This window comes from Lynx canadensis, chromosome F1, assembly GCF_007474595.2.
Source record: "Lynx canadensis isolate LIC74 chromosome F1, mLynCan4.pri.v2, whole genome shotgun sequence".
In the NCBI taxonomy this organism is placed as follows: domain Eukaryota; kingdom Metazoa; phylum Chordata; class Mammalia; order Carnivora; family Felidae; genus Lynx; species Lynx canadensis.
In genome coordinates this window covers 19,734,516-19,761,973 of record NC_044319.2, presented here as the reverse complement: position 1 = coordinate 19,761,973, position 27,458 = coordinate 19,734,516, and the positions used below count along the sequence as shown (strand labels likewise).

General features: G+C 36.2%; 1 protein-coding gene across 2 annotated transcripts in view; it reads right to left on the bottom strand.

Moving 5' to 3' along the window:
- Nucleotides 1-27,458, bottom strand: part of RASAL2 (RAS protein activator like 2) — a 364,251-nt gene that overhangs the window by 242,309 nt on the left and 94,484 nt on the right. The gene's annotated exons all lie outside the window — the stretch shown is intronic.

Genomic DNA, 27,458 nt, shown 5'->3' with positions numbered 1-27,458 from the left:
TAATCTCATCTGGAAAACTAAAAAAACTATTCATGTAGTTGTAGAACATGTACAATGAAGAACAGTTCTCACACGAAGTCTCATTGCTGTAGAAATAGTTAATTTAGTACCATATCTATTCTTTTTTTTTTTAAGTTTATTTATTTTGAGAGAGAGGGTGAGCATGAGTGGAGGGGAGGGGGAGAGAGAGAATCCCAAACAGGCTCTATACTCTCAGCTTGGAGCCCAATGTGGGGCTCGAACTCACAAACCATGAGATTATGACCTGCGCCGAAGCCAAGAGCCAGACGCTTAACCGACTGAGCCACCCAGGTGCCTTGTACACTATCTATTCTTTTAAACATCTTAAAATGTTCTAGGGGTGCTTGGGTGGTTCAGTCGGTTGAGCACCTGACACTTGGTTTTAGCTCAGGTCATGATCTCATGGTTTCATGGGATAGAGCCCCGCATCAAGCTCTGCACTGACAGTGTGGATGGAGCCTCCTTGGGATACACTCTCTCCCTATCTCTCTGCCTCTTCCCCACTCACACCATCTCTGTCTCTCTCAAATAAATAAACTTTATATATATATATATATACACACATATATATATATATGTGTGTGTGTGTATATTTAAATGTTCTAGTTATTTCCATTATCATAAGGCAATAATCTCATTTTTGTTTATGCAGTCTCTAAATTTACACATTTCTATGTTAAAGAAATGATGAAGTACTTGGCTTTCCCAAAAGCATAACAAATCAAAGTGTCTTACAATCATAACATTTTCTCCTGTTTAAAAACAAAAACAGGGGCGCCTGGGTGGCGCAGTCGGTTAAGCGTCCGACTTCAGCCAGGTCACGATCTCGCAGTCTGTGAGTTCGAGCCCCACGTCAGGCTCTGGGCTGATGGCTCAGAGCCTGGAGCCTGTTTCCGATTCTGTGTCTCCCTCTCTCTCTGCCCCTCCCCCGTTCATGCTCTGTCTCTCTCTGTCCCAAAAATAAATAAACGTTGAAAAAAAAAAAATTTTAAAAAAAAAATTAAAAAAAAAAAAAAAAAAAAAAAAACAAAAAACAGAAATCTGACTTTGCATAGAGAAACACAATAAACATTAAGCTGTAATCTCTATTTATGGCATATCACACTTTCTACAAAAATTAATCTGCAATGAAAATAAACCTAAATGCAAAATATAAAACTATAAAGCTTATAAAATAAACCATAGGAGAATATATTTGCAAATTGATTGTAAAGATTTTTTAGAACACAAAAAAGCTTATAAAATAAACCATAGGAGAATATATTTGCAAATTGATTGTAAAGATTTTTTAGAACACAAAAAGCATTAACCATAATAGGAAAATATTAATAAATATAAGTCCATGAAAATCAAAAGCTTATGTTCAGTAGAAGATATATTAAGAAAATCAATAAGCAAGTCAAAAAATGGGAGAAAATATTCACCATACAAATACCTCACTATTTGTACCACAATATATAAAGAACTACAACTAATGAGTAAAACAGAAACCTAATATTTAAAAATAGGCCAAAACAGTTGGACAAACCCTTCACAAAGAAAGCTGTGTGGAAAAAGAAAAAAAGAAAGAAGAAAGTTGCATGAATGGTCAATAGGCATATAAAAAAGTACTCAATCTCATCAGTAGTTAGAGAAATATGAATTAAAGCTATAATGAGACATCACTCACATCCAAAGAATGGCTAACATTTAAAGGGCTAATAACACAGGTGTTGGTGAGGATGTGGAGCAACCAGAAATCTCATAATTGGGGATGGGAACATAAAATGGTACAATTACTAGGAGACAAATTTGAAATTTTCTTTATAAAGATACACATACATCTACCCTATGACCCAGTGGTTACACTCATAGGCATTTACTCAAGAGAAATGAAAATATACACACTTGTACCTGAATGTTCACAGTAGCTTTATTTAAAACAGCCACAGACTGGAAATGCCCATCACAGTAGAATGAATAAACAAATTGTGGTATTTTCATACAATGATATACTACTCAACCAGAAAAAGAATGAACTATTAATTAAAAAAAAAAAAATGTGGACGAATATCCCAGATACTATGCTAACAAAAGGAAATGGACACAAAAGGGTACATACTGTATAACTCCATTTCTATGGAGTTCTAAAACAGGATAAACTAATCTATAATGAAAAAAAAAGCCAGAAAAGTAGTTGTCAATGATGAAGGACACTATTAACAGGAAAGGGGCACCAAGAAGCCTTCTGTCACAGAGATAGGAGTATGGGTTTATGTTTTTATCAAAACTCACCCAAGTGTTCACTTAAGATTTATGCACTTTTCCATAATTAAATTTTACCTTAAAAAATTGTAAGCAATATCAAACTCCAGTTAGTAGGTATGCTTAGTCAGTGTTATGAGTTAGCAATTCTGAAATCATTTTCTGTGTATTTGAGGCTTAAGGAAAGAAGTAAACATGCCAAAGAGAATGAATGAATGAATGGATGAATGAATGAATGAATGAATGCATACATACATACAAATACTGGAACTAACATTATGTGCCTCCTGAAATGCTGAACTGTGAAGGATACATACTCATGTATTATTCTTGCAAAAATACTTGACCTAAGTCTAACCTAATCACAAGCAATATCACATACATTCAAATTAAAAATCTACAAAATAACTTTTTTTTTCAGTTTCAGCCACATTTTGTTTCTCACACAAAAAAGGGATCTGAAGCAAGTTATGCCATTCATTAAGGTCTGCACAGGTGGGTGTTAAAATAGTCTGCTTCAAAAATGTCAAGGTTAAGAAAAAAAAAAAAACAGCTATGAAACTGCTATAATTTAAAGGAGACTAAAGAAAGACAACTAAAAGCAATGCATGATCTGGATTGGATCCTGAACTGGGGAAAACATAGCTATAAAGGACATTATTGAGACAAATGACGAAAGTAGAATATGGATTATGGATTAGATAACAGAATCATATCAACATTAAATTTCCTGATTTTGATAGCTTTACTATGATTACAAAAGAGAATGTTCTTCTTAGGAAATTCACACAGTATTTAGGGACATAGGGGAGGGGCATGATGTTTCCAACTTACTTTCAAATGATTCAAGAAAAAAACTATGCATAGAAAAGTAGATACATTATGATAAAACAAATGGGGCAAAACGTACACAATTATTGAACCTAGGTAAAGGATATACGGGAGTTTCTTGCACTCTAGCAAATTTTCTATAGGTTTGAAATTACATCAAAATAAAATATTAAACAAGTAAAATTTGGGGCACCTGGGTGGCTCAGTTGGTTAAGCATCCGACTGTTGGTTTCGGCTCAGGTCATGATCTCACAGTTTGTGAGTTTAAGCCCCAAATTGGGGTCCTCACTGACGGTGCGGGGGTTGCTTTGGATTCTCTCTCACCCTGTCTCTCTGCCCCTCCCCTGCTCGCTCTGTCTGTCTCTCTTCTCTCAAAAATAAATAAATAAACTTAAAAAGAAAAAGCAAGTGAAATTTTTAAAATTTCACGACTATTTCCTTTCAGCCTGTAATACAGATATTTTCATTAATAACACTGTAATGGTGTCTGTTTCAGAGTATCTTTCGACTAATGTAAAGAAATATCTAGTTCCACAGGTTTTATGGGAGAGGGAAGTCGATCAAGATTAGCCCCTATTAAGACACTTCAGTGGAAAATTAAATTAAGACTATAACTTTGAGAAGAGTTGTACAGGAGTAGAACTTGAGCTCTGTAATCGACCTCGTGAAATTCAGAGACTCAATGTTAAATGAGGAAATTCTTTTATACACTAAATAGGTAAGGTAAAAATAATTATCATAGTTCCTAAACTCATCAACTTAATCCTTCTAAGGAAGCGCCACAATTCTTCTTACCATAAACTTCCCTATTTAAGGAATATGGAACTGGAAAATATTAAATAACACAGAAAAAGATTCAGGAGAAATCAGAAAGCAAACGAGCAACAGACTGAGGAAGTGACAGTCTCTAAGAAGAACAGTTAAAGAGGGGCGCCTGGGTGGCTCAGTCGGTTAAGCAGCCGACTTCGGCTCAGGTCATGATCTCGCGGTCCGTGAGTTCAAGCCCCGCGTCGGGCTCTGTGCTGACTGTTCAGAGCCTGGAGCCTGTTTCAGATTCTGTGTCTCCCTCTCCCTCTGACCCTCCCCCGTTCATGCTCTGTCTCTGTCTCAAAAATAAATAAGCGTTAAAAAAAAAAAATTAAACAAAAAAAAAAGTTATTAAACAAAAAAAACAGTTAAAGAAATAAAGAAGACTCATCTCTCTCACAACTGCTAACATTTGAGTCGAAAAATGCTTCAATCATCTTTTATCATTATGAAAGCCTAATATTATTTGTTACTTATTTCTCCAAGTTTTATCTTTCATCTGAATTTAAGACAATAACTTGCCACTCCACATTTTCTGAGTTTTCTCAAAATATATATAATGAATTCAGGAATTTTTAAGAAAATATTCACAGGATTTATAGTCTTTTAAAATTAGAAACAATGATACTCACTGAACTACCACATTCATTATAAATCCTACTATAACAATTGGCTGCTGATTGAAGGGTCAGTACAGGAATGTTTCTGCGACCTCAAGTTTCAATCAACTACTTTAAAATTTCCACAGGGGCACCTGGGTGGCTCAGTCAGTTGAGTGTCCTACTCTTGATTTCAGCTCGGGTCATGACCCCAGGGTGGTGGGATCGACCTCCATACACAGCCTGCTCAAGATTCTCTCTCTCTCTCAGGGTGCCTGGGTGGTTCAGTCAGCTGGTAACTGAATATTAATTTCGGCTCAGGTCATGATCTCAGGGTTTTGAGTTTGAGCCCTGCATTGGGCTCTGTGCTGACAGCACGGCGCCTGCTTGGGATTCTGTCTCCCTCTCTGCCCCTCCCCTGCTTGCTCTCTAGCTCTCTCTCAAAATAAACAAAAGTAAACTTAAAAAAAGATGCTCTCTCTCATAAATAAACTTCAAGAAAAATTAGGGGCACCTGGGTAGCTCAGTCAGTTAAGTGTCAGACTCTTGGTTTCAGCTTGGGTCATGATCTCACCGTTCATGAGTTGGAGCCCCATATTGGGTTCCATATTCACAGCACACACTGCTTGGGATTCTCTCTGTCTCTGTGTCTGTCTCTGTGTCTGTCTCTGTCTCTGTCTCTCTCTGCCCCTCCCTGAGTGGTGCACTCGCGCACACGCTCTCTCTCATAATAAATAAACAAACTTAAAGATTCACTCTGTCTGCCCCTGTTTCCTGCTCACATACTCTCTCCTCTCCCTAAAATAAGATAAAAAAAAAAAAAAGAAAAAAGTTTCACGATAATAATTTGTAATATTTAAAGCATAGCTTTAAGAACCATTCTGGTTGCTAAATCAAAAGAAACATCTGAATTCCCTAAGTGAGTATGCAAGTACTTACATTTGCATAGAGTAAGATGTCACATTGTAATTGCACACCTACCATATATCAGGCACTGTATTAGGACTATAGGAACAAAAAAGAACAGGACAGACACGGTTGCTTCCCTCTTGGAACTGCCAGTTGCTCAGGAAAGGCTTACATAAGGAAGGGAAAAGTATACAAGGTGTTAGAGAAGTTACTAAGAGGATTTTTACCAAGTCTAAGGCACAAGGATAGAACCAACTTCTTTTGAGTTTCTCTTGATCTTGAGATGCTGTGATTACATTCAATTCTGCTATAATGTAACATGCATTCCTAAAAATAACCACACTATACAAAATTGTACAATAAAACTACAGGGCTTATGGGGAAGATGGGGCTGGGGAGCCACACTCAGGAACTGTAACAATGACACGTAAGAAAGATAAGAAGCTAATAAAAACTGTAGACCATTTTATACATGTTAAATGGTTAAGAAACACCTATATGCTAAAATAAATATGGCAGTTACTTTGAAAAAAAAACTTTAAGTTTGCCTGTGGGAATGGGAGTCAGAAGGGTGCAGCCTCTGCTTTTTCGCCAAGTAGAGAAAGGAGGATTATCTGAAATCTGAAAGAGAGCTGGGGCACCCTGGGGGATGGATGTGGCTTACAACACAGTGGCGGACTGAGGTAGCTGCTAGTTGGTTGAAATGTATGCTTTCTGAGTATCTCCTATTCGACACAGTTTAACTGGATACAGTTTTCCGCATTTAGCTAGTTTCTCAGACAAACGCCACATAAGCAAACATAAAATTCACACAACACTCAAATTGTTCCTTAATATCAATCACATGGTACAAATCCTGGTTTTGAAAACAAGCATGATAACAGAACTGACTGTATTTTCTCTTCTCTTCCATATACAACTGATCACTAAACAACAATAAGGCCCACTTATACATGGATTTATTTTTATATAAATACAGTACAGTACAGTGCATGTATTTTCCTTATGATTTTAACATTTTCTTTTCTCTAGCTTATTTTTTATTGTAAGAATACAGTATAAAACGCATATATAAAATATGTTCTCAGTAAGGCTTCTAGTCAACAGCAAGCTATTACTAGTTATGTTTCGGGACAGTCAAAAATTATATGTGGATTTTTGACTGCACAGGGGTCAGTGCCCCTAACCCCTGCATTGTTCAAGGGTCAACTGTTAAAAGCAGGCAAAAATCAGCAGGAGACCTTACTGCTGGAAAGCAGAATAGCAGCAGAGAAGTGGCTTTTTTTTTTTTTAAGTATAATTAACATACAGTATTACAGTAGTTTCAGGGGTACAATCACTCAACAATTCTATATATTATTCAGTGCTCATCACAGTTAACTGTACTCTTAATCTCCTTTACTTCATGAATCCCCCTACCCACCTCCACTCTGGCAACCACTAATTTGTTCTCCATATTTGAGAGTCTGGTTTTTGTCTTTTTTTGTTTGTTCATTTGTTTCTTAAATTCCACATATAAATGACATCATAAGACATTTATCTTTCTCTGTTTTTTTTAACTTGGTGTAATAGCCTCTAGGTCCATCCATATTGTTGCACGTGGCAATTTCTCATTCTTTTTCATGACTAATATTTCATTGTGTGTGTGTGTGTGTGTGTGTGTGTGTGTGTGGACATGCACATATGCGCACGTGTATCACTTCTTTATCCATTCAACTGTCCATGAATACTTGGGTTGCTTCCAAATCTTGGCTATTGTAAACAGTGCTGTAATAAGATAGAGGTGCATTTATCTTTTCAAATTAGTGTTTTCATTTTCTTTGTGTAGATACTCATAGTAGGATTACTGGATCATATGATATTTCTATTTCTAATTTTTTGAGGAACCTCCATACTGCTTTCACAGTGGCTGCCCCAATTTGCATTCCCATCAACAGTACACAAGGGTTTCTTTTTCTTCACATCCTTATCAACACACATTATCTCTTCTGTTTTTGAGTCTAACCATCCTGACAGGTATAAGGTGATATCTCATTGTGGTTTTGATTTGCATTTCCCTGATGACTGGTGGTGTTGAGCATCTTTTCATGTGTCTGTTGGTCAGATGCCTGTCTTATTTGGAAAAATGTCTATTCGGTCCTATGCCCATTTTAAATAAGATTATTTGTGGTTTGAGTTCTGTTAATTCTTTATACATTTTAGATATTAACCCCTTATTGGATACATTATCATTTGCAAATATCTTCTCCCAATCAGTAGGTTGCCTTGTCATTTTGTTAATGGTGTATTTGCTGTGCAAAAGTTTTTTACTTAGGTGTAGTCTCAATAGTTGATTTTTGCTTTTGTTTCCCTTGCCTGAGAAGACATATCTACAAAAATGTTGCTAAGGCCGATACCCAACTGCCTATGTTTTTCTTCTAGGAGTTTTATGGCTTCAGCCCTTGCATTTAGGTCTTTAGCCCATTTTGAGTTTATTTTTGTGTATAATGTAAAAAAGTGGTTCAGTTCATTCTTCTGCATATAGCTGTCCAATTTTCTCAACACCATATATTGAAGAGACTGTCTTTTCCTCAATGTATATTCTTGCTTCCTTGGTTGCTATTTTCTTTTATTTTTTTTAACAACAAAATCTACTGTTATTTTTGTTATTACCAGAGATTTTCATTTTTATACTATTAATTTTTGAAATATATGAAATTTTATAATGAGCATGTATATTGTGCTCCTTCTGAAAGTAGAAATTTACATATAACACATATAACTTTTTAAATTTTATATTAAAAATTTATACACTTATACATAAAATCTACCCACAGCAAAAATAAAAGCCTTAACATTAACCCTCAGAATCTGAATTAGAGAACAGAGAACTAGAAAAGTCATTGCAGATCAACTTAACCAACTCTTTCAAACAATTAGATAAAGGCAGGGCATAGAGATTTGTCCACAGTTACTTAGTTAACAGAAAACAAACAAACAAACAAGCAAATAACCCACATGTATCCCAATTCCCAGTTCAAGATTCCATAACCTCCTTAAATTAGCATTTTCCAAATTAGCATTTCCAAGAACACAGTTGAAAATTTTAGGCTTCAAGAGTGTAAGTGTGACATTAAGTCCAGTTATTCTACTGTTATTTAGTTTAAATGCTAAAATTCTTTCTTTTTTAAAGTTTAAGATAGGCTATCATCTTCTCATAAAATGTCCTTTCAGATTTACTTCAACTAAGGGAAGCAAACAGAGATGAAAAGGCAAAACTTGAGCTTTCTCAGTTTGCAAACAGTCTGCCACTGTTTCCTATCTTAAGACATACCCTTTCTATACGGAAATTCTATCCTATATATCCCACATGCTCTTGTGTAATAGAAGACGTGACATATGCTACAATTAACGAAGAGTTCTGGAGTTCTGTCACTAGAACAAGACAGCACATACCTCCTTAGATCAACTCATGAAAAACTTTAAAAATAGGAGTCATTTCTCTTAACTAGAAGAAGGCATCTTTCAAAAATGCAAAGTCTTTGTTTATATAAAGCTAAGTAATTAATAACAAACATCCCTTTCCCATCTCCTATCACTAGAGAACATCTGCTTCCCGATGAAACACTTCCTGTGGCAAAAACTACCTCCTTTCTAAGCAGAACTCAAAGATACACCTGACACGGACATAACTGTTTCTGGTTGAAGAGACAAAGATATGTCTAGAGAGGCCAAATGAAGATTACTTTTAACTGACAAGTGTTGGAATCAATGGTCATTTAAAATAAGAAGCATTTTCAAATAGAAACAAAAACATTGATGATTCTAAAGCCATTATTAAAGTCTTTTTTAAAAAATAAAAAATAAAAACACTGGTTTTCTCCAACCCCTCTAATCACACCTTCTTTGCCTCCTTTGAGGTTCATTCTTCTCTAGTCTAAATGTCGGCAGTTTTTCAAAGCTGGGTCCTTAGCACCCCCTCTTCATTTTCTCACCACACACATCATCATTCACAGGTACCACATCAACTTACACCCAGTTCAGACCTTGTCTCCACTGAGCAACATACTCATATATTCAATTTGATGTTTTGTGCCGATTTCAAATTCAAAATGTTTAAAACCTAACTCATGGTCTTTTCTTTAAAATCTGGTCTCATTACAATGTTCTTTATCCTAATAAAAGACACCACATCCATTCAGCTGTAGAAGCCCAAACCTCACTCATCTTCCTCTCTGACCATTCAACATGCAATCCATGAGTCTTGCTGATTTTCCCTTATAAGTATTCTCTAATCTATCTACTTCTTGCCATTTCCCTAAATTAACTACTATATTTCTCACTTGGGTTACAACAGCATCCTAAACTCACCTAACTACCTCTACTACAGCCCCATGTAAACCATTATTCTTACTGCACTCAGAATAATCTTCTCAAAATACAAATTTATGGCATCTTGTTTAAAACCTTTCAGTGGGGGTGCCTGGTGGCTCAGTTGGTTAAGCATCTGATTTTGGTTCAGGTCATGATCTCACGGTTTGTGAGTTCGAGCCCTGCCATTGGGTGAGCTCAAGCCCCGCTTTGGGCTCTGTCCTCACAGTGTGGGCCCTGCGTAGGATTCTCTCTCTCCCTCTCTCTCTCTGCCCCTAGCTTACTTGTACCTTCTCTCACTCAAAAATCAAACAAACAACAAAAAACCTTTCAATGGCTTCCCCCTACTTTTCTAAAAGCAATGCAAAACAAGCCAAAATTCCTTAACATACTTTGGTGTACCTCCCCCACCCCTTCAGCTTCCTTCTTAAAGACAAACTTACTTAAATCCTTCCAGCCCTTTCTACCAGCCACGTTCCCTCCCACCCACAGGGCTCTTGCTCACATTGCTCCCTCTGGAAGGATCTTCTTCCCATCATCACCTTCCTACGTATGCTTCTGGATTGCAGTTCAAGGGTTACCTCATGAAGGGGTCCTCTCCTGACCATTACAGGCCTTCACAGCCTCATGCATTTCTCTATTACAACTGCAGCTGTATTTGGACATTTCCTTGTGAGGTTATTAATCAATGCCTGTTTCACTCACAAGGCTATAATCTCCATGCCTGTTTTTATGACCCATAGTGACCCCACTGCTTGGCAATGGTGGGCACACAATAAATGTTTGTTAAATCAACTAATAAAACCTGAGAAAGATCTAAAATAAAAGTACCTAACTTCATAATTCCACCAATCCAGAGCCAAGATGACGCTGGTTTGTTCCAAGGTTGTAGAAGCAGAAATGATGAGAAATGGATACTTAGTGTATTTTATTGATGGATTGATGGTGAGTGTGTATGCTATAGACCAAATGTTTGTGTCCCTCCAAATTTATATGTTAAAATCCTAACTAACCCGCAATGTGATGGCATTTGAAGATGGACTTTGGGAGATGATTAGGTCATAAGGGTAGAACCATTTAATAATGATATTGTTGATGCATGCTGTATTTGCCAATTAAAATGTTTTAAAAAATTAAAAAATAAAAAAAAATTTAAATTAAAAATAAAAAAGTACCTAACTTCAGACTGGTAGCACTTATTTAACATTATCTCTGAAACCATGAAGATCACACTGAAATATATACCATGAGGAGAAGGGGCAGAGTAGGGAGAGAAAACAGTCACATACACTACAGATAGTTGTTTTCCTTGAATCAGTTAGTTATTTGTTGCTTCAAGGATATGGATAGAGGGAAGTATTAAAGGAGGGAAATAAGAATAATGTAAAATGGGAGGAAGGCAAGAAAGAGACATGAAATACTTAATTGTTAAGGAATTTTTTCCCAGAAATATAAATTTAGTTAATGCAGAAAGTATTATCTTTTTTTAGTGTGTATTTAGTTTTGAGAGAGAATGAAAGAATGAAAGAATGAAAGAATGAAAGAATGAAAGAAAGAAAGAAAGAAAGAAAGGGAACGAAAGAGCGGAAGAACAAGCTGGGGAGGAGCAGAGAGAGGCAGACACAGAATCTGAAGCAGGCTCCAGGCTCTGAGCTGTCAGCACAGATCCTGACATGGGGCTCGAACTCCGGAACCGTGAGATCATGACCTGAGCTGAAGCCAGACACTTAACTGACTGAGCCACCCAGGCATCCCAAAAATATTATCTTAAGCCTCAGGTATGCATAAGGCAATATAGGTTGTTATTTACAAGGAAACAAAGAGCACATCTTTTTCAGAAAGAACATTTCAATCCAAGCAGAGAAGTGATAAATCAAGTACCTATGTCAGTTGCTGAGATACATGAAAGAAAAAGTTTAAGGAAACAGAGAAAGGTTATAGAATTTCTAAATAGACTTAAATTAAGTTTTATGAAGCATAAATGTCATAAAACTATGTCCTCAGCTTTTCAGGACAGCACTATTTAATTTTCCATCTTCTCAATATAGAGGACTCACAAAATGATAAACAAAAGTAATTTATTTTACTGTTGTAAGACTTTTCCAACAAATAAATTTTCAGTCAGAAATAAAGGGCAAAAAAGAGGATTTGTGACATTTATTGTGTTCTTTAACATCCACTTAATACATGACCTGTGTTTATCCTATGACCATATTTAAAGGGCATTTACACAGCTGGCAGGTGGAGTTAAAACGCAACAGAAGATTATCAGTTGATGTTTGTGAAGGAGAATCAATAAAGGTAATAAGCACATGAATCTACACTGACTTATGTCGTGGCAGAATCATTTGAAATTGTTGAGGCAGATTCCCTCAAAATGATCCAGATTTAGATATATTTTTTTCATTGCTTCCTGTTTAGCTACAGAAACTTGATCCTACTAAGGGCCTTTATTCTCTTAAAAAATAATTTCCCTGATTCTCAAGTTGTGACTCAGTCTGGCCGTGTCTATCCGCCTTCTGCCAGGGATCAGCTTCTCTGTGGGAACTGGAAATGTGCGCATACCCAAGAAGTGATGCAAGATCCGAACTTTCCCCAAGGGCAGTGCCAGCATCCCAGGACTTACACGTCTGTGCTTCCTTCTCTCCTAAACCAGCCTCTAAGAGATGGAATGCAAAAGAAATAGTTGTGCAGCCTCACAGAGGGAAGTACTGAAAATACACTCACTTATCTACTTAGTCACACTTTCAAGGTAGAAGACTGTAGGCCTCTAAATTCCTTCTCATTTTCATCCCCCTGTAGATTCACTTCTAGCTTTGGAGGCTAAATTTGTCCATTTATTGACTGGTTGCTTAAGTTGGATAAATATAATCTATATTTCTATCTATCTCTGAAGTATTGGTTTTATTAAAGAAAATATTAAACCCACTTCAATATAGATATGTCATCGATAACAGCTATCCTAAACCCATCCCAGACTAAGAAACATAAACAGGCACTGACAAGCATTCTGCAAACACTTTGAATTGTGAAATAATTTATGTATGTTTTAAAAATTTCTTCTTCATTCATGCTTCTATAACACTATCTAATGCATTTTCCTTTGTATTTTAGTTAGTTTTATGTATTTCTGACTTGTTCACAAGATTTTAAACTCCTCGTGTGCAAGCTCCTTTGTATTCTCCAAGGTGCCTAGCAGAGTACTCAGTAGGCTATTGTCAAATATGCACTGAATTAATTGAAGGAGTATGACAGGATATCAGATCTTTACAGCTGGAGGGTCAAGGAGAAGAAAAAAGAAGTAGAGCACAAAGTTACCTTCAAATTCTTGGGGCACTAGCTTTCAACCCATTCCCCATCCTCACACCTATCTCCTTTGCCAAGAATTATTTAAAGTACTGTTTCTAGCAAGGTAGCTTAAGTGGTTTGAGTCTTTGTTTTATTTGCACCCATCAACTTTCTTCCCCCATCTGTGATACACTTAAGAAATGTGTGTGTGTTCATTTGTCTTTCTGTCAAGGGTTAATTTTTATAAGAACTTAATTCACTTAAGTCTAACTTTTGACACTAAGAAACTGGCCCCTCTTCTTTCCACAAAATGAAGTTTTCCCTCATCCAGTATGTGTTGATATTTACAGCCTCAGGATTTTGCTGCAATTTACTCATTCATTTATTTCATTCATTAAGCAGATTGTTTTCATATTGTCTGCTATATGCCACATATCCTAGGTCCCCAGCTCTTAAAGACTGCTTTTACAATTTCTTTTAATGAGGGACATTAGAAATAATAATGGGTGGCTCCGTTGGTTAAGTGCCTGACTTCAGCTCGGGTCATGATCTCGGGGTTCATGAGTTTGAGCCCTGAGTCAGGCTCTGTCTCCCTCTCTCTCTGCCCCTCCCCCGCTTGCACTCTGTCTCTCTCTCCTTCAAAAATAAATGAACATTAAAAAAAAATTTAATTAAAAAAATAAATTTTAAAATACATAAATAAAATAAACTTAAAAAAACACTTTTAATGAAATAAATATATTAAAATAATAACTGATATAACGGAGGCCCTTTGGATGAAGTGAGAACACAGAGCATGGATTACCCATGGCACCGTGAGGAAGTTAAGGAAAATTTTGCAGAGAAGGTAGTATTTCAACTGAGAGTAGGCAGGAATTTATACTTAGTGAACCCAAAGATGTAAACAATAGAAAGGGAAATCTTATTTCAAATAATTTCTATTGAAATCAGCACTACTCCAAGCTCGATTCTCAAACCCCTGGTAGTCCACAAACTATTTGCTATAAGGCTGAGTCATGATGAATACAAAAAGGGAGAGTAAGTATTTAAAAACCTTCACAGAAATGTGATAGAGCAAGTTTATCTCTGTTGAATCTAGTAATAAAAGAATACAGCTCATTTCTCTAGTTATTCATCTTTATATTTGCTAAAGCATTGGTTCCCAACAGACTGAAAATTTTTAAAAACACACACAGAGAGTTTGAGTAGTGCTACTATCAAAATGCATCTAATTCTGACTGTAACTCTCAACTTGTTTCCTAGTTTAAGCTGCTTTTTGGATCTAGAGAGAACTCTGAGAGGCTTATCCCCTGACTTCAGGAAGAACCTCATGTATCAATTAGATGATTCATTTTAATTAAGGATCAACCTAACAATTCAGTTATGGGAGGAACAGCTGGTTCACATTCCTTAGCACATGTTATTAAAAGTAGAAGCAACTGGATGGTGGCAGAATACTGCTTTACTTAATTTTTCTAGTATTTGAGGTCACTAATCCTTGCCACTCTTTTGGGAGATAGGCCTCTTTGGAATCATCTTTATTTAAAATTTTTTTGAGAGAAAGCAAGCAAGTCATGGAGGGAGGGGGAGACAGGGAGGGAAAGAGGGAGGGAGGAAGGGAGAGAAGGAGGGAGGGAGGGACAGAGGGAGACAGAGAGAGAGAATCTTAGAGAATCTTAAGTAGGCCCCACACTCAGTGCAGAGCCTGATGCAGGGCTCGATCCCACAGCCCTAAGACCATGACCTGAACCAAAATCAAGAGTTGGATGCTTAACCAATTGAGCCACTCAGGAGCCCCTAGAATCATCTTTATTTAAAGCATGCAAGTACATATACAAATAAGACATGTTTGATTCAGATACAAACTCAAATAAGGACAGATCTTCACTATCTAAAAATGTATGCTCTAAAATGGAAAACTCATAGTGAATGCTTATTCTTCTTTATTCTTTATTATCCTATAACTAGGATTGTTGTTTTTCATCCAGAGGTTGAAATCCAAATGAAGTTGAATATGTATAGGATCATGTACGAGAGACACATAAACTTAGAAATAAAAACTCAAGTTAGACCATAGATCACATACTCTTTATTCTTTACTTTGCAAAACAGTTTATTCTAGCCAATAATGGATTCTCTTCTGTCAATCTTATCAGAAACTGCTTTATTTTTAGATTTGAATAATCAGGATACCAATTTAATTTTTAAAATATCAAAAGGTATGTCAGGGGGCGCCTGGGTGGCTCAGTCGGTTAAGCGGCCGACTTCGGCTCAGGTCATGATTTCGCGGTCCGTGAGTTCGAGCCCCGTGTCAGGCTCTGTGCTGACAGCTCGGAGCCTGGAGCTGTTTCGGATTCTGTGTCTCCCTCTCTCTGACCCTCCCCCGTTCATGCTCTGTCTCCCTCTGTCTCAAAAATAAACAAACGTTAAAAAAAAAAAAGGGGGTATGGTAGGATACAAATGCATAAAATACATAAGGTAGGACTTAATGAACATATTTAGGTAATCTCAGGAGTGTGGAACCACACACAAATATTTAAGATATGACTATGCAGGGTTTCATATATTTTGCTACCTCTTTTCCTCTAATTCAGAATATTCTTTTGGTTTTCCAAAATTCTGGATATCTATAAGTACTTTCAGTTCTTTTGGTATCTATTCTTGACTTATTTGAAAAATATAGATATACACATAGGAAAGCCAAGTAGTCTACAGTGAAATGAAAAACAAAAGAAACAGGCTAGACTCGTTTCTTTGTTATCTGTCCACCAAAGAAGAGGAAATACAGTCTGTAGCAAGATTTCTCAAATTCATTTTAGACCTGACAATTTTTTGTGTTTGTTACAGTGTGATTTGGGAACAACTGTCTGTGAACTGAGTGACGTTTAGCAGCACCCCTGGCCTCTACCCACGAGATATCAGAAGCACATCCCATTCCCTAGTCATCACCATCAAAAATGCTTCCAGACACTGTCCTCAATTAAGAACCACTGGTCAACAGTATAGAATAATAGATTCAAACTTTTTTTTTCCCCAACACATACCATCAGTTAAAAAAAAAAAAAATAATTCTGATCATACATCTCTATCTAGGTATATTTATGTATAAGTTACATACACGGACTATTGTACTAATATATATTGTAAAATATAAATAAATTTAAACAGAATGAGATAAAAATATATAGAAGTGTTAATACACTTATAACCTGAACTCCAGAGGATTATCTTGTGTACCTCTGGGGATATACATACCATACTTTTCAGACAATTGGTAGAGATTATATTCATAGATAGAACTGCTTCTTTTATTGGCTCAATTATTGAATTATAGTAAGACTCTGAGACCATCGGGTTATGACATATTCATGCCATTAATAAACTGAATGTAACTCTAAAGTACAGTATAAAGAGATATTTTGATCTTTGTTGAAAAGTGAAAATTCTGAAGGTTCCAAGAAAATATATTAAATTCTTTATACTGTAAAGAAACCTGATATTGAGACCAATGACTCCACATGAATTCTCTGGTTAATTATGGTCTTTCCTTCTCCTTTCTGGCTCAAAAAATGACAGACAGATGTCAGTACTCATACCAGTTCCCAAAAAGTTCCACAACCCTTATTTTCAAACTGACTCCACTACTGGACAAGCAATTAGTTATTTTATCCTCACATGACAATATTTATTAAAAAATAGTTTGGGTATATCTACCAAGGAACGTAAGAACTATATGGCTATTGCTGAATATCCCCAACTTATGCCATAATAACAGTGGTCTCAGAGAGTATTATGAATGGTTCACTAATAGTAACTCATGGTTGGCAATAATGTAGTTGATATCTGTGTAACTGCTCTATATATTACAAAGGTGACACAAATTAATATTTGAATTGGACAACAATAACTGCCATGGTTACTTGCCTTTATTTTAGATGCTTCTAAGCCTTAATTTTGTAAGTGCCACATTCATTGGCACCACATTAAGAAACTTAGTGGTCCCACCTATGAGTCACTGAATCAAAACAAAAGAAATATCTAAGGGATAGCAATCAATTTGGGGTAGTATAAATTTGAGAAATTAGGTACTTTTAGTGACACTTACAGTTCTTCACCCTAGAACAATACAATTTAGTTCACATGTAGTCTAATATACAGATATTTATAAACATGGACTATAATTTACCTATTAAATAGTAATAGGCTATAAATGTTTATTGAATTAAAAATAGAATCAGAAGGTAAGTTAAAGGATTTTACTATTTCTCGGTTTTAAACATGTTTTGTGGTAGGAAATATTTTAAATAATGTGTGAAATCAAATTACTTTCAGGGTAGACTTTTTTGTGACATAATATTCTGCTAAAAATGGAGCTATAGTCATTCATTTCCTGCCATGACCAAGTAACTGATACTGAAATTGCTGTCCTGCTATAAACAATTAGATAACCAGACAAAATGTGTGGCACAAGATTTTTCAGATATTATAAAACAGGAAGCACACTAGAAGGAAAACATGTCAGATAAACCTTATGATAATCCTGGATTTTAAGCTAGAGGCACTTTCTGAATATTGGCACATGGACAGAGACACAGGCAGAACACAATGGTCTCACTGAATCTGAAGAGAGAGTAGTGGGAGTTCAGGGGGACTGAGGCTGATGGAATTTGCAGGGTAAAGTGCTACAGAAAAGGAAATTACACAAAGAGATCCAGAAATCTGCATGAGGATCTGTTTGAGTTATTAGCTGCATAATTAAGTTGCATATGTGTAGAATTAAACTTCATGACTACTAGAAAACTGCTGAAGAGCTAGAAGTTGAAAAATCTTCACACCTCCCTCAGGACTGGAAGACATCTGAGATTCCTCAAATAAAGAAGAAACCTTGTTTAATACCCAAAGCACTTTTTAGATATCTTCAAAAGGTAACATATTGGTACCTTACTATAAGGTAGAATTAAATTAGCCCAAGAAAAAAGGCTACTTTAGACCCATCCATATACAGCTTTAAGTCAAGCCTCAAAACTAACAGCTGATTCTCAAGAAATGTAAACTCAATCATAATTAAAGACAACAAAAAGCAAAAAAAAAAAAAAAAAACCCTAATAATGTAAAATTCACAAGGTCCAAAATCCAATAAAAAATGTCTACTCATATTATGAAGTAGGAAAATGTGAAAGCAAAAAGAGTAGAAAAATTAATCAGTAGATAACTATGCCAGAAATGAGGCAGATGATAAACTTGGCAGCCTAAGACTATAAAAAGTTATTATAAATGTTTAAGGATTTAAAGGAAGATGAGATAATAAAAAAAGAAATGGAAGATATTTTTTTAAGAACAAAATGGAATTTATATAACTGAAAAATACAGTATCTGAAATAAAAATGTTATGTAATGGAGAGAAGAGCAGATTACATTTCATAAAAGAAAATGCAAGTGAACATGAAGACATAGCAATTCAAAATATAAAATTAAAAGGCAGAAGTTGAACAGGGAGGCTGAAAATAATGACCAGTAGTCTGTGGAACCATATTAAGCAATTCCTGAAGGAGAGGATAAAATGGGAGGGAAAAGAAATAAAGTTGAAAAAATAGGCTGAAATTTTTTAAGTTTCTAACTAAAAATCCATAAAACCAACAACAAATCCTAAACAGGATAAACTCAAGGAAACCACATCAAGACTCATAATGATTAAACTGCTAAAAAAAATAGTTATGAAGAGAAAAATAATAAAGTCAGCCAGAGGGTTGGGGGACATAACAGGAAGAGGAATAAATATGAGAATGACTGTTGATTACTCATCAAAAGGAATCAAGCTTCTGGGGCACCTGCATGGCTCAGTTGGTTGAGCATCTTTGATCTTAGCTCAGGTCTTGATCTCAGGGTTATGAGTTCAAGCCCTGAGTTGGCTTCAAGATAATGGAATGACATTTTTATGAACAAGAAAACAGAAACAAAAACAAACCCTGATATACTAAATTCTATGTTTAGCAATAAACTCTTCAAAAATGAAGGTAAAAAAAGAAATTTGTGGAAAGAAAACAAATGCTGAGTGAATTCATGTCACTAGATCTCACTGAAGCCTAAAACAAGTAGAGAAAAATAAAATTAAAACAGAAATCAATGGAATTGAGAACAGGAAAAAAATCGAAAAAAATCATCAAAACCAAAAACTAGTTCTTTGAAAGGAACAATTCAATAGATTTGATTATCTATTCAAGATAATCAAAAGTGAGACAAAAGATACAAATTATCAATTTCAGAAAAAAAAAGAGAAAAGTCATAACTACTGATCACATGAGCACTATAAGAATAATAAATGAATATTACAAACAACTCTTTGTCCACAAAAACAACAAATGAAACATTTCTTGAAAGACATAATTTACCAAAACTCACAGAAAACATAATAATCTTAATAGCCTTCTATTAGGAAAATTGAATAAATAATTAAGACTCTTCTAAAAACAAAGAACCAGGCCCAGATAGTTTCAATATTGAATTCTACCAAACATACAAGAAACAAATAATGCTAATTCTCCATAATCTCTTTAAGAAAGCAGAAGCAGAGGGGTGCCTGGGTGGCTCAGTCAGGTAAGCATCTGACTTCGGCTCAGGTCATGATCCTACGGTTTGTGAGTTCGAGCCCCGCGTCGGGCTCTGTGCTGACAGTTCAGAGCCTAAAGCCTGCTTCGGATTCTGTCTCCTTCTCTCTCTGCCCCTCCCCCACTTGTGTTCTGTCTCTCAAAAATAAATAAATGTAAAAAAAATAAATAAATAAAGCAAGAAAGCAAGCAGAAGCAGAGAAACCACTTTCTAACTTATTCTATAAAGCCAGCATTACACTAATTCCAAAATCAGAGACATTATAAGAATGAAAACCTATAGAACAATCTCTCTCATAAACATAGACGTAAAAATCCTCAACAAAATATGGGGTCAAATCCAGCAATACACAAAAAGAACAGACACCATAAGCAAATGGGATTCCAAGCATGTAAAACTATTTCAACATCTGAAAATTAATTAATGAAACCTGTCATATAAAAAGGACAAAGAAGAAAAATCATACAATCATATCAACTGAGGACAAAAAAAAAAAATTTGTAAAAATATCCAATACTCGGGGAGCCTGTATGGCTCAGTCGGTTGAGTGGCTGACTTCAACTCAGATCATAATCTCGCAGGTCGTGAGTTTGAGCCTCGTGTCAGGCTCTGTGCTGACAGCTCAGAGCCTGGAGCCTGCTTTGGATTCTGTGTCTCCCTCTCTCTCTCTCCCTCTCCCCCATTCACACTGTCTCTCTCTCACAAAAATAAACATAAATTTAAAAAAAAAATGCAATACTCATTCATGAGTTAAAAAGCAAACCTTCAGCAAATTTACTCAACTTCATAAAATATATCTAGCTAACATCCTGTCTAATGTGGGAGAGTGGACACTTTCTCCCTAAGATGGGAAATAAGGCAAGGATGTGCTTTCTTACCATTCCTGTCAACATCCTATTAGAAGTCTTAACTAGTGCACTAAAACAAGAAAATATATAAAAGCCATCTAGACTGGAAAGAGAGAAAGAAAACCGCATTTATTTACAGATGACATGAACGTCTGTGAAGAAAAATGCAGAGTACACAAAAAAACTGGAACTGATAAGGAGGTATAACAAGGTCACAGTAGACAAAGTTAATAAACAAAAGTCACTGTTTCCCCATGTATCAACAGTGAACAACTGAAATTGGAAATTTCTTTAAAAATGCTATTTACAGTAGCATCTCCCTTCCACCTAAAAAAGAAAAGAAAAATAGTTAGGAATAAATCTAACAAAATAGGTACAGAATCTGTATGCAAAAACTACAAGATACCTATGAAAGAAATCTAAGATCTAAATAAATGGAAAGATATTCCATGTTAATGAATTGGAAGACTCATTATTAGACAAGTGTTAATTCTCCATATTTTATCTATATATTCAATCCTATTCCAGTCATATTCCTAGGAAGTTACTTTGCGGATGGATATCAACAAACTATTTCTAAAGTTTGTACGAAATGGAAAAAAGATTAAGAATATCCAACATAATACTGAAAAAAGAACAAAGGTAGAGGTTCACATTGCCAGATCTTAAGACTTACTATAAAGCTACAGAAATCAAGACAGCATGTTACTGGCAAAAGAATAGACAAATATATCAATAGAACAGAATAGAGAGCCCGGAAACAGACCCACGCATATATAGTTAACTGATTTTTTACAAAAGCCAAAAGGCAATTCAATGAAGAAAGGACAGTCTCTCAACAAATGGGGCTACAACAGTGGATGCCTATATGTAAAAAAATGAACTTAGACACAGGTCTAACATCTTTCACCAAAATTAACTAAAGTTAGAACATTCTAAACGCAAATGCAAAACTATAAAACTTCTACAAGAAAACATAAGAAAAATTATACATGCCCTGGTGTTTGATGTTCAGTTTTTATTTTTTTAATGTTTATTTATTCATTTTTGAGAGAGAGAGAGTGAGAGAGAGAGCAAGAGAGAAAGAGAGAAAGTGAGTGCAAGCAGGGTAGGGGCAGAGAGAGGAGACAGAGAATCCCAAGCAGGCTCTGCACTGCTGGCACAGAGCCCATTGCAGGGCTCGAACCCACAAACTGTGAGATCATAACCTGAGCTGAAATGAAGAGTTGGACACTTTAGCTGACTGAGCCACCCTTAACACCCTGGGGATGTTAAATTTTTTGATACAACACTAAAAGCACACGATCCGTGAAAGAAAAAAAGTAGGACTTTATTAAAATTAAAAACTGCTTTGCAAAAAGGCACTTCTAACAAAAGAGAAGCCAGAAACTTGCAGAAATATTTATAAAACACATATCTGATTAAAAAAAAAAAAAAAGACTTATACTCAGGGGCATTTAGATGGCTCAGTCGGTTAAGTGTCCAACTTCAGCTCAGGTCATGATCCCATGTTCCTGGGTGTCTGCATGGCACCCGCTTAAAATCCTGCTTAAAATCCTCCATCTCCTTCTCCCTCTGCCCCTCCCCCACTCACTAGCTCTCAAAAATAAACAAACATTAAAAAAAAAAAACACTTTTACTCAGAATACACAAACAACCTTTAAAACCCAACAGTAAGAAAATAAATAACCCAGTTAAAAAATGGGCAAAAGATCTGAACAGACACCTCACTGAAGAAAATATACAAAGAGCAAATATGTACATGAAAAGATGATCAACAATACCTGCAATTGAAATTCAAATGAAAACAACAATAAATATCACTACACACCTATTAGAATAGTTAAAATCCAAAATAGTGATAATACCAATTGCTGGTGAGGGGCAGAGCAACAAGAACTTTCATTCATTGCTGGTAAGGATGCAAATGGTATAAACACTGTGAAATACACTTTGGCAATTTCTTACAAAGCTAAACATAGTCTTAATAGGACTCAGCAATCATGCCCCTAGGTATTTAAAAAATTGTCTGAAAACTTATGTCCACATAAAAACCTGTACATGGAAGTTTATAGCAGTCTTATTTATAATCCCCCAAAACTAGAAACAATCAAAAGTCCTTCGGTAGGTAGTAGCTATTCAACTGAAGAAAGAGAAAGAAATGAGAGAAGCGCCTGGGTGGCTCAGTCAGTTAAGCATCTGACTTTGGCTTGGGTCATGATCCTGTGGTGCATGGATTTGAGCCTGGCATTGGGCTGTGTGCTGACAGCTCAGAGCCTGCTTCCGATTCTGTGTCTCCCTCTCTCTCTGCCCCTGCCCAGCTCATACTCTGGCTGTCTGGCGCGCGCTCTCTCTCTCTCTCTCTCTCTCTCTCTCTTTCTCTCTCTCTCTCAAAAATAAATACTTAAAAAAAATTATTTAAAAAAAAAAGAAAAGAATGAGCTATCAAGCCACACAAAGACATAAATTTTAAATGCACATTAAGTCGACAAAAACAATTGGAGAATTCTACATAATCTATTATTTCAATTGTATGACATTCTGGAAAACAAAACTATAGTGATGATAAACAGATCAATTGCCCAGAAATATAGATAACAGGGGTGTTGAATAGCTGAGGTAAGTACAGGAAATTTTGTTAAGCAGAACTCTTCTGTATAATACTGTAATGGTCAATACACAATACTATAGATTTCTCAAAACCCGTAACAGTTCACAGCATCAACAAGCGCACCTTAAAGGATACATATTAAAAATCAACCATTTAGGCAGTTGGGGGTTCTCAGGATTAAATGCAGAATGTGATAAAGCAATCTACTTCTAATATGAATGTGTGAAAACAGTCTCACTGAAGCAAGGGGGTGGAGAAGTGGAGAGGAAACAGATGCCCCTAAGTAACTTTGGAAGTTTTCAAGTCTATAAGATTAAAAGAAATTACATATACACACTGTACTTAGCAAATAAAGTTGTTTCCCACAGGGATCTAGATTAACAATTGAGACTTCTATACATGTATATCAGAATTGAACAATTAAGTAAATAGGCATCAGGTTGTGGAGCAACGTTTCTCAGGATTAGAGTGAAAGTTTCCAGATAAGCCATGGAAGGGAGAATGATGTCTGCAGTGTAAGAGTGGGAGACATAAGCATGAACTCATGTTTCAGCTTATAAAGATGCAGATGATTACATTTTAAAATATTTACTGATATGTGTATATACACAGGTTAGTATATAAGCATCTATTTCCTTTCTCTGTCCACTGAGAGGGCCTAGAAGTAACAGTACCCCAGGACAAACAAACACACACAGTGCCCAGATCTTGAGTCCTAATACCATTCTCCAATGAAAGGAACCAGGGCTCTTTGGAGAAATGGCTAATTCTAAGACAGAGGTGGGAAATATATAAGATGGGTCTGGAGCATCTCTTTTAATGCCAGAAAGTAAAGAAAGTGTTCAAACAGAAGCACAGTCGTGAGGTAGGTCAAAAAGACAAGAAGCCAACTGAAAGAGCTTCCAATAGCCAAAGTTAGAATAATGTGAGGAAGAAAAAATATAAAGTAGTACTGACTTAAAACCCAAGTAGGAAATAAATATCCATGAATTTACAGTGATATAAATAAATAAATGAGGGGGGCGCCTGGGTGGCACAGTCGGTTAAGCGTCCGACTTCAGCCAGGTCACGATCTCGCGGTCCGTGAGTTCGAGCCCCGCGTCGGGCTCTGGGCTGATGGCTCAGAGCCTGGAGCCTGTTTCCGATTCTGTGTCTCCCTCTCTCTCTGCTCCTCCCCCGTTCATGCTCTCTCTCTGTCCCAAAAATAAATAAACATTGAAAAATAAATAAATAAATAAATAAATAAATAAATAAATAAATAAGGGGGAAGGGAGATAGGCAAGTAAGAAACAAAAATCTCCCAAGCAAAACAATTTCAAATAATTTATGTAGATACTCCATCTTCAAGGAGATGGAACATAACTCATTACTCCTTAAGTATGCTGACCACTGGACCTCTTTCCAAAGAGTACAGCATAGAAAATATAGGAAAACAGTAATTTTACAGTGGAGAAACTTAATAAACACTACCTAAGCCAGGTGATCAAGGTCAACACCAAAGGCTTTATTACATCATGTTCTTAAACACATGCCTGAAATAATAACAATACTGGATGAAAACATAGCTAAAGAACTTCTTGGCATTGGTCAGGTAATGCTTTGGGGAATATTACATCAAAAGCACAGGCAACAAAAGCAAAAATACTGACAAATGGGATTACAGCAAACTAAAAAGCTTTCACACAGCAAAGACACAATCAATAGAGTGAAAAGGCAGCATACAAATGGGAGAAAATATTTGCAAACCATATTTTCTACTAAGGGGTTAATATCCAAAATGCACAAGGAACTCCAACAATTCTGTAGCAAAAACCAAATAACCTTATATAAAAAAGGGACAAAGGCCCCGAATGAACATTTCTTAAAAAAAAAAAAAAAAAAAAAAAGACATACAAAAGGCGAAAAGATATAGAAAAGGATGTTCAACATCACTAATAATTGAGGAAATGCAAATCAAAATCACAATGAGATATCATCTACACCTGTTAAAAAGCTATTATCAATAAACACAAGAGATAACAAGTCTTGGTGAAGATGTAGAAAAAGGGAACCCTTGTGCACAGATAGTGGGAATGTAAATTGATACAACCATATGGAAAACAGAATAGAAATTCCTCAAAAAATGAAAAATAGAACTACCATATGATCCAGCAATCTCACCTCTGGGTATGTATATTGAAAGGAAATGAAATCTGGATCATGAAGAGATATCTGCTCCCCCATGTTCACTGTAGCATTATTCACAGTAGCCAAGATATGGAAACAACCTAAATGTCAATGATAAATGGATTTAAAAAAAATACACACACTTGCAACATGGATAAACCCAGAAGACATTATATAAAAAATAAAATAAAACACAGAAAGTCAAATATTGAATGATCTCTCTTATATGTGGAATCTAAAATAGTCAAGCTCATAGAAACATGGTAGAATGGTGGTTGCCAAAGATCAGAGATTGGGATAAATGAGATACTGGTCAACAAGTACAAAGGTTCAGTTATACAAATAAATAAGTTCTGGAGATCAAATGTACAATATAGTGACTGTGGTTAATAATACTGTTTTCTGGAGTGCCTGGCTGGCTCAATCAGAAAAGCATGTGACTCTTGACCTCAGGGTCTGGGTTTGAACCCCACACTGGATGTAGAGATTACAAAAAAAAAAAAAAAAATTAAATAAACTTTAAAAAAAATACTGTTTTCTATACTTGATATTTGCTAGGAAGGTAGATCTTAGGTGTTCTCAACACACAGGTAAAAGTGTAACCGTGCAAGGTGATAGATAGATTACTTAGTTTGGTTTCACAATGTATACTATATCAAAACCTCAACCTGTTGCCAACTGGGTGGAGCACCATGCCCCCATGCACCACTCCACCATGGCCCACAAAAGCTGGCTAGCACACGCAACCCAAACAAAGGATGCCCCTTGAATGCCTGGCTCCAGTGGCCAAGACAAATTGAATTTCTGGGCCCTAAAGGTCTGAAAAAATCGGGGCAACAGTACTTGACAGGCTACTACTACCAAGGCACTGCACAGACAGCACTTACACACACACCTGCTATTCTTGTGCAAAAGGCCCACTTTCTCAACCTGGAGCTTCAGCGTGAGGGGCAGGCTTTAGGTATACCACACATTTACAGGTCACCGAAGTCTTTTCATGGAACGCAGGCCAGGGGATACCATCTTCAAGCTCTCAGTTGGCCTCACTACCGCTCACTAGTACCTCACAGACAGAACCTCATACACTTGTCTGGAGCCCCACCTTTTTCAACTGTCACTAAGGGGACACCTCCAGACTGTTTGGTTTGGAGACCAGCAGGGTCTATGATTGCAGTCCCACAGAACTGTATATACTTACAAACTCTAAAAGCTGCTGCCTGAAGGTCAGCCTGACCCTAAGTCAGCCTGAAACTAGGTGGTGAGATCCCTCCCTCTAAAGCAGGTCTTGGCACACCCTCAACAACTAAGACCGATCAAGAAAAAAGGTCAGGATGTGTATACAATCACAAAGGCTCAAGAGACAACTAGGAGTTATGGCAAGACTAAATGATAAGGTCTATCTCCTACAAAAGGCCACTCAGGCAAGACTGAGAGAGAGCTGTTTCTAGCCTACCACACAGAAACAAACAGAGACTCAAGCAAAATGAGAAGAGAGAGAAATACATTGCAAATGACAGAATAAGATAAAACCTCAGAAAAAAAACTAATGCAACTGAAATAAGTAATTTACCTGATAAAGAATTGTAAGTAACAGACATAAAGATGCTCACCGAACTCGGGAGAAAAATGAACACAGCAAGAGCTTCAACAAAAAGAAAATAAAGTACCAAAAAGAAATCTCAGAACTGAAGAATACAGTGAACTAAAAAAATATGCTGGAGGGGTTCAACAGAAGAGTAGATGAAGCAGAAGATAGAATCAGTGAGTTGGAAGGCAGGGCAGTGGAACTCACCCAAAAAAGAGCAGGGGAGGTAAAAGTGAAGATAGTTTAACAGACCTATGGGACAACATTAAGTGGAACAGCATTTGCATTATAGGGTCCCAAAAAAGAAGAGAAAGGGGTAGAAAACTTATTTTAAGTAATATTGGCTGAAAATTTCCCTAACTTGTGAAAGGACACAGACATCAAGTACCTCAAAGCCTAGAAACTTTCAAAAAAAAGATGAACTCAAAGAGACCCATACAAAAAAAAAAAAAAAATTATAATAAAAATGTCAAAAGTTAAAGATAAAGAGAGAATCTTAAAAGTAGCGGGAGAAAAGCAATTTGTTCTGTACAAGAAAACTCCCATAAGACTATCCAACTTCTCAGCAGAAAATTTGTAGGCCAGAAGGGAGT